This window comes from Bison bison, unplaced genomic scaffold, assembly GCF_000754665.1.
Source record: "Bison bison bison isolate TAMUID 2011002044 unplaced genomic scaffold, Bison_UMD1.0 scf7180017864136, whole genome shotgun sequence".
NCBI lineage: Eukaryota > Metazoa > Chordata > Mammalia > Artiodactyla > Bovidae > Bison > Bison bison.
Window position 1 is genome coordinate 12550370 of NW_011494708.1, and position 9532 is coordinate 12559901.

At 39.0% G+C, this 9532-nt stretch overlaps 1 pseudogene; it reads right to left on the reverse strand.

The window, feature by feature from the left end:
* Positions 1–620: 620 nt before the first annotated feature.
* On the reverse strand, positions 621–4806 carry LOC104988580 (annotated as a pseudogene).
* Positions 4807–9532: the final 4726 nt, after the last annotated feature.

The window sequence follows — 9532 nt, forward strand, 5'->3', positions numbered from 1 at the left end:
GTGACATTTCTGGGTCAAAATTTTAAATGTCATTTTATTACTACTCTGACCTCTGGATACAAAAATTCACTCTGAGGTTCTAGGCCTTTTGTTTCTTAGAATTCTTTGCTTTGTCATTTTCGTCTTTGCTTAGTTTCCACAAATAAAGCCATGTTTACCTAAGTATGTTTTGTCATGACCACTTCTTCCTTAGGTGAATTGTCTGATCTTTCATCTTGATTTGCCTGAATTATTGTGACTCAGTTCTTAACAATTATTCCCTGGTTTTGGTTTTTCCTTAGTGGGCAGTTAGTACTCTGTTTTGTTTTGTTTTTAAGAAGCCAGAATATTTCATTTGCATCATTAACTTCAGTGTATACTGTTTTGCTATTTTGCATTAAACCACATGTTTATTATTTTGCTTTTGTAAAAATAAGTAAAAGGTCCACATTTTCTCTCTCATACCAGCCACGTTTGTAGTTCTCTTTTCTGTAATGTTTAAGCATGATGGTCAACAAATTCACATTTTCATATAGCTTGGATGGGATTAATATTGACTATTTCTGAAGCAGATGGTTTCAGAGGCTTATTGCTTTCTGTATTTACCTGATATTTTATAACCTTTATGAATCAGAATAATGTCCTGCACAAATTTGTTTAATTAAAGATATGTACTTGTAACAGGACAGATACACAACTATTTGAGGTTTACAAACTACATCTTTGATAAGGGAAATGGTTTTGTGACATGTATACAATTGCTATTAAGGTGTAACTGTATATATTCTATAAAATTGTAAATATTTTATACAATACTACAAATAAAATAGTTTTCTATTATATTTATTATGTTGAAACACAGTAGCTGTTTCCTGTTAGCTAATATAAACAACATAAATAACACTGTCAAACAAGTTGGAAGTGCTGACAATTCTATGCTTCAAGATATAACTCATGCTGTAATTATACTTTTTTGTGTGGTTTAGAGTTATTCCAATATTTGTTCAGTAGATTAAAATGAGAGCATATTTAAACACCATTTATATGCCATTGTTTTGTATTCTACTAAAGCAGTTTATATAATAGTTTTGTTATGTTTGGCATAAAGGAAAAATAAAAATATTGCAGCATCTAGGCAATAGAGTGTCAGAAACAACTTAAGATAGTTCCTCTCTCAAAATTTTGGAAGGATAGGGAATAGGAAACACTAGAACAGTTTGGAAATCTGAAAAGTGGCAGTTCACTTTTGGTGACAGTGGTATGTGCATGCTTCAGTGGAAAACATCTGGTGATGAAAATGGACAACAGAGGATCAGGGCTTCTACAGAAGGAAAGGGGGACATAATAAGAAAAGTGGGTATTAATGTCCAACACTAATATTACAGGTTTTGCATCTGGGATCTTTCTTTGCATCTGCAGTAGATAAACCCATGAGCTGATGACCAGTGATTTCTGCCATGGTGCCTAGAGAAGGATCTACAGGGTCAGTGTAAAGGACTTCTAAAATAACATCCTGAGCATGGTGGTAAACCAGCATCCCATCTTCTTCTCTGCAGGTCAGAAATTTATTATCTTGGGAATTTAGTTGAGGAAGGAGCTGCTTACAAAATTCATCTCCTAGAGATCCCACAGGGGCAATGACCAGAATCACATAATGATAAGCAGTGTATATACAGTAGAAGTCCTGAAAGTATAAGTTAGTATTGGGGTTAAAGAGTTTTTCTGCTGCATTCTCAAACCTGTATCTTCCATAAGGTGAATGCTGGGGTGGATTCCCAGTATTTAATTCAGTGCTGCAGCTTAAGGAAGTGAAAGTGAAAGTCCTCAGTCATATCTGACTCTTTTCGACCCCATGGACTATACAGTCCATGGAATTCTCCAGGCCAGAATACTGGAGTGGGTAGCCTTTCCCTTCTCCAGGGGATCGTCCCAATCCAGGGATTGAACCCACGTCTCCTGCATTGCAGGTAGATTCTTTACCAGCTGAGCCACAACAGAAGCCCAACTGAAGATGCCTTCTAATTTTCCACTCATAGAAGAGCCATGGCTGCCACTGTTACTCTTGACAGACGGCTGCAGAGCATTCCTATGATGTTTTTGAATATAGTCAAAATATTATTTGTGCTGGTTATGATAAAAAACAGAAAATTTTAACATCTGTCCTGCAATCACTTCGGCCTTCTCCAACAGTTGTGTTAGATTTAATTTTGAATAGTCTGCTGTGTACAATTCTATAATTTCACTCCATTCAGACACAACATAATCACCACCAACTTATTTTGAGGCAGTCCGCACTGCTATTGAGGTGCTGAGAGAGGGCATCAGAGGGCAGACAGACTGTAACCACAGTGACACAACACTAACCAATCTAACCACATCGACCACATTTTTGTCTAACTCAATGAAACTAAGCCATGCTGTGTAGGGCCACCCAAGATGGACGGGAAATGGTGGAGAGTTCTGACAAAATGTGGTCCACTGGAGAAGGGAATTGCAAACCTCTTCAGTATTCTTGCCTTGAGAACCCCATGAACAGTATGAAAAAGAAAAAAGATAGGACACTGAAAGATGAACTCATCAAGTCAGTAGTTGCCCAATATGTTACTGGAGATCAGTGGAGAAGAGAATGGCAGTCCACTCTAGCATTCTTGTCTGGAAAATCCCATGGACAGAGGTTCCTGACATTGTACAGGAGACAGGGATCAAGATCCCCAAGAAAAAGAAATGCAAAAAAACAAAATGGCTGTCTGAGGAGGCCTTACAAATAGCTGTGAAAAGATGAGAAGTGAAAAACAAAGGAGAAAAGGAAAGATATACTCATTTGAATGCAGAGTTCTAAAAAATAGCAAGGAGAGATAAGAAAGCCTTCCTCAGTGATCAGTGCAAAGAGATAGAGGAAAACAATAGAATGGGAAAGATTAGAGATATCTTCAAGAAAATTAGACATACCAAGGGAACATTTCATGCAAAGATGGACTAAATAAAGGACAAAAATGGTATGGACCTAACAGAAGCAGAAGACATTAAGAAGAGGTGGCAAAAATACACAGAAGAACTGTACAAAAAAGGTCTTCATGACCCAGATAATTACGATGGTGTGATGATTCACCTAGAGCCAGACATCCTGGAATGTGAAGTCAAGTGGGCCTTAGAAAGCATCACTACCAACAAAGCTAGTGGAGGTGATGGAATTCCAGTTGAGCTATTTCAACTCCTAAAAGATGATGCTGTAAAAGTGCTGCACTCATTATGCCAACAAATTTGTAAAACTCAGCAGTGGCCACAGGACTGGAAAAGGTCAGTTTTCATTCCAATCCCAAAGAAAGGCAATGCCAAAGAATGCTCAAACTACTGCACAATTGCACTCATTTCACACGCTAGTAAAGTAATGCTCAGCATTCTACAAGCCAGGCTTTAGCAATACGTGAACCATGAACTTCCAGTTGTTCAAGCTAGTTTTAAAAAACGTAGGTGAAACAGAGATGAAATTGCCAAATAAATAGCAAGACAGTTCCATAAAAACATCTATTTCTGCTTTATTGACTATGCCAAAGCCTTTGACTGTGTGGGTCACAATATACTGTGGAAAATTCTGAAAGAGATGGGACTATCAAACCACCTGACCTGCCTCTTGAGAAATCTGTATGTATGTCAGGAATCAACAGTTAGAAATGGACATGGAACAACAGACTGGTTCCAAATAAGAAAGGGAGTACCTCAAGCCTCTTTATTATCACCCTACTTATTTAACTTTTATGCAGAGTATATCATAAGAAACACTGGGCTGGAAGAAGCACAAGCTGGAATCAAGATTGCTGGGAGAAATATCAATAACCTCAGATATGCAGATGACACCACCCTTATGGCAGAAAGTGAAGAAGAACTAAAGAACCTCTTGATGAAAGTGAAAGAGGAGAGTTTAAAAGTTGGCTTAAAGCTCAACATTCAGAAAACGAAGATCATGGCATCTGGGAAACAGTGGTTGACTTTACTTTTGGGGGTGCTAAAGTCACTGTAGATGGTGACTGCAGCCATGAAATTAAAGATGCTTACTCCTTGGAAGGAAAGTTATGACCAACCTAGACAGCTGATACATTACTTTGCCAACAAAGGTCCATCTAGTCAAGGCTATGGCTTTTCCAGTGCTTATGTATGGATGTGAGAGTTGGACTGTAAAGAAAGCTGAGCACCAAATAATTGATGCTTTTGAACTGTGGTTTTGGAGAAGACTCTTGAGAGTCCCTTGGACTGCAAGGAGATCCATCCAGTCCGTCCTAAAGGACATCAGTCCTGGGTGTTCATTGGAAGGACTGATGTGAAGCTGAAATCCAATACTCTGGCCACCTGATGTGAAGAGCTGATTCATTTGAAAAGACCCTGATGCTGGGAAAGATTGAAAGAAGAGGAGAAGGAGACAACAGAGGATGAGATTGTTGGATGGCATCACTAACTCAATGGACATGAGTTTGAGTAACTCTTGGAGTTGGTGATGGACAGTGAGACCTGGCATGCTGTTGCCATGGGGTCACAAAGAGTTTGACACGACTGAGTGACTGAATTGCACTGCTATTGTATACTCTGTTTTTTTTTTGGCTCAAAAACCAGTGTCCACTGACAGGCATCGGAAAGGGAACAGCTTTTGCCACCAGTTTTGTTGGAACTACTTTTGTTTAAATAAGTTGGAGTTCTTGTTCTCTTTCTTATTGTGGTTAATGAGATATTGTGTAATGCGGTCCTTTGATTTTTAATCCATTTCCTATGAAATCTTGAATGAGTCACAGGTAATGTTGCTATTTTGATGTTATGTGGTTTGGGAAGTCCTTCCATCTCTGCTACGCCACTGCCTTGTGATTTGTTCCTTAAGAACTTCTTTGGTTATGCTGCCTACAACAGTGTTTTTCCAAGTGCGTTATCTGACTCAACAACCAGTAGTCTTTTGTTGAGATTGAACACAAGGATATTTTTGATATTCCTCTTATTTTTCTTTTTAAGGGGAAAATATTTTAGAAATATTAATTCTGAACCCAAATTCTAATAGCCTCTACATTTTCTTAAAAATGTTTTGGCATATTCTTAAAAATAGCTCAGAAATGTTATCTAATCTGTAAACTGCATGAATGTATTAACCTAGGTGATCAGAACTTCTATTAAACCTTTGTTATTGTTCAGTCACTCAGCCATGTTCGACTCTTTGCAACCCCATGGACTGCAGCACACCAGGCTTCCCTGTCCATCACCACTCCTGGAGCTTGCTCAAACTCATGTCCATCCAGTCAGTCATGCCATCCAACCATCTCATCCTCTGTCGTCCCCTTCTCCTCTTGCCTTCAACCTTTCCAAGAATGTGGGTCTTTTCTAATGAGTTGATTATTCATATCAGGAAACATGAGGAAAGGCAAACATGTGTAGATTGTTCCAGTAAAATGACTTTTGCTTATATAACATGTGTGTGCTCAGTGTCCAACTCTTTGCAACCACATGGACTGTAGCCTTCCAGGCTCCTCTGTCCATGGGATTTCCCAGACAAGAATGTTACAGCGGGCTGCCATTCCCTTCTCCAGGGAATTTTCCCAATCCAGGGATCAAGCCCAAGTCTCTGGTATCTCCTGCACTGCAGGTGGATTCTTTGCCCAGTAAGCCATCAAGGAATTCAGCTTATATAACATAGAGATGAGCCTGGCAGGTTACAGCCCATGGGGTCACAAGAGTTGGAACATGACTAGATACTATACCACTGCCACCACCATACAGAAGATAACATGGTTAAACAACTGATCACACCACATTTTACTGATGACGTGGGACAATTAAAATTTTCATACAATTCTTTTGGGAAAGTTAGTTTACAATATCACTTTGCACAGTTTGGGGACAGTGGATAATAAAGTTGGCACTAGGCATACTATAATTTTATCCCAGAAAATCCACTCCTGGTATATACTTTATAAATTTGTGCAAGGATTTTCACCACAATACATGTTCAAGAATGCTCTTAGTACAGATATTGGTTGTTGTTCAGTCACTCAGTCATACCCAACTCTTTGTGATCCCTGGACTGCAGTATGCCAGGCGTCCCTATCCTCCACCATCTCCCAGTGTTTGCTCACATTCATGTCCATTGAGTCAGTGACGCCATCCAACCTTTCATCCTCTGTTGTTCCTTTTTCCTCCTGCCTTCAATCTTCCCCAGCAGCAGGGTCTTTTCCAATAAGTTGGCTCTTTGCATCAGGTGGCCAAAGTACTGAAGCTTCAGCTTCAGCATCAGTCCTTTCAATGAATAATCAGGGTTGAATTCGTTAAGGATTGACTGGTTTGACCTCCGTGCTGTCAAGGGACTCTCAAGAGTCTTCTCCAGCACCACAGTTTGAAAGCATCAGTTCTTCAATGCTCAGCCTTCTTTATGGTCCAACTCTCACTAAACATCTAAATATCCAACAACAGCATAATTCAATAACTTCTGGTATTTTATACAATGGAATAGTATTAAACATGAAAATGAATGAAATACAATTACAACACAATGCCACAATGAATCTTACAAACATGATATTGAGAGAAGGCAGCCAGACACACAAGATTTAATATATATAAAGTTCAAAAAGAGGCAAACAAGAAGTTAGTGGCTAGGAAAGAGGCAAAAAGCAGTTTACAGGATATTGATAATGTCTGATTTCCAGATCTAGGCAATGGTTCATGGTTGTGTTCAGTTTGTAGTCATTTACCAATGTGTACACTTGTAATTATAAAATTTTTTATCTTTTATTTTTACTTCCAAAAAGTTTATGAAAGAAAAGTAAGCCAGTATTGAATTATTCATTCATATACCTGTGTTCTAATGGGTAAAATATTTGCCACAAGTCTTCAGATATAATTATCATTAACCACTGAATAAGAACACTGACACGACTTAGCAGCAGCAGCAGCAGCAGTCTGGAAGGAGATACTAATGGAGGTAACACCTAAAAATTCTTCAATTCAAAAAAATTGTAATGGAATTACATCAAGTTATGAGTCAACTGAGCTTGAAAAACATATCAGGATACAGCTTATTGCTGCTTCAGCACTTGAGGCCATGCAGACACATCAGCCCCTCCAGAGGCCCATCCCCACACATGTAATTGCTCAGATGGGTCAAAACCCTCCCTCTACAGTAGTACGGTTTAGCCCAGAGCCTAGGTACAATTTCTGCTGCTGCTGCTGCTAGGTCACTTCAGTCGTGTCCGACTCTATGTGACCCCATAGACCGCAGCCCACCAGGCTCCCGCATCCCTGGGATTCTCCAGCAAGAACACTGGAGTGGGTTGCCATTTCCTTCTCCATGCATGACAGTGAAAAGTGAAAGGGGAGTCGCTCAGTCGTGTACAACTCTTCGCGACCCCATGGACTGCAGCCTATCAGGCTCCTCCATCCATGGGATTTTCCAGGCAAGAGTACTGGAGTGGGGTGCCATTGACTTGGTAACTATAAAAACATTTACATTTGGAAATTTTATTTTGAAGTGAATTGAAATAGTATTTGTCAATAACTGGTTGTGGAACCATAACTAAAAATTGAAAGGAAATTTTTGGTTCATCTGGTAAAATTAATGCAAGTGCCCAGGTAGAACTTGTTTCAGAGACCTGTGATTTCAGGATCTAAAATCACTGTTTCTCTGTCAGTCTCTCTCTCCCATTTTCCCTCCCTACTTCCCCTTATTTCTGAGTGGTGCTATTTACTTCTCTCCAGCTGTAATTAACAGTAAAATTTCACCACATTCATAGGATCTTTTCAAAACCTGTGTCTCAGCTTTGATGTGTCCCATGTAAAATTACTGGGCAGAATAAACTCTACACAACCATAGCCTCACACATCCCACACATGAATTTCATCTTCCAAAAACTTCTTGAGCATGTCAACCTCTGTGCATTTTTAACATTTCCACTTAGGCCAACTGCTGTCATACCTTGTCTGATGATTTCTGCTCAGTTCAGTTCAGTTGCTCAGTCGTGTCCAACTCTTTTCAACCCCATAGACTGCAGCACGCCAGACTTCCCTGTCGATCACCAACTCACGAAACTTGCTCAAACTCATGTCCATCAATTCAGTGATGCCATCCAACCGTCTCATCCTCTGCCATCCCCTTCTCCTCCTGCCTTCAATCTTTCCCAGTATCAGAGTCTTTTCCAGTGAGTCATTTCTTCACATCAGGTGGCCAAAGCATTGGAGCTTCAGCTTTAGCATCAGTCCTACATTGTTTCTAAATGTTTACCTTCCCTCATGCCCCTCCCTGCCGTCACTCACCACTAGATAATTTTCCAGACCTGAAGCAACGCCCTAAGATTTCCCCCTGCATACATAACTATTCTCCAGAGTGGAGTTAGAGAAATATTTTCAAATTGAAAATCTAATCATATCCCATTCACATAGTCTCATTTTAAAATGCATACATGCCTCCCAGAATCCTGACCTTGACCTACACTGCTCTTTGGTAAATGGCTACTCTTTCCCACCCCAATATCTTCTTTCAGAATACATCCATTATTTTCCCAGTGACTTTTCTGTTTCTATTATTCTGAACTGGACAGACTCTTGCTAAAGGATCTTCTTCTTCTGCATAGATTTTTCTTTATTATTTGACAAACTAATTCTAATTTTCTTAGATCTTAGATAAATATATTAGTTTTGTGTTTCTACTTATCACCACAAACTTAGTGGCTTAAAACAACATAAATGTATAAATGTATGTTGTTTTAGGTGGAAGGCAGAAATTCATATCAGTCTCAAGGGGCTGATATCAAAATGTTCCTGCTAATGGTTTAAGGAAGGATCCATTCTGTTGCTTTTTCTAGTTTCTAGACATAATCTGGCTTCCTGGGATCATGACTCCTTCTCCATCTCCAGAGCCTGCAGGGTGGCATCTTCAAACCTCTCTCTCTGTGACCCTCTGCTTCTGTCATCACATTGTCTCCTATGAATTTGATTCTTCCTTCACTTTTTATGATGACTCTTGCAGTTACATTGGGCATACCCAAATGATCCAGCAAAATCTCCCCTTCTCAAAATTCTTAATTTAATGACATTTGCAAAGTCCTTTTTGCCATGTAAGATACCATATTGATAGCTGCTGGAGAATAGGAAATGGCCATATTTGGGGGGAGTGTTACTCTGCCTATTTCATTAACATCATTTCTTTCTATGGAAAGCATCTCAGAACTCATTTATTTGATGAAAACTCCCTAATAAGTTATATCAATCCTTTATTTACTTGTATTCTTCACAAACCTAGACTCTTGGTGAACAAATGAATTTTTCCAGTTAATATTTCCTAATATTTGATCTTATCACCATATCCACTGATATGTAACACCATGATTGATGCACAAGTCACATGTCCACCTATGTAGTCAGGTACATTAAGTCTGTTATCAAACAAGGGTGAGGAGGTGGTGGCATTCAAAAACATAAGCTAATATATATATATATATATATATATATATATATATATAGTGTATCCTTCCTTCTAAATGTATAGCATTAACACAACTGTCTTAAACTCAGAAATAGTGCCAATGAT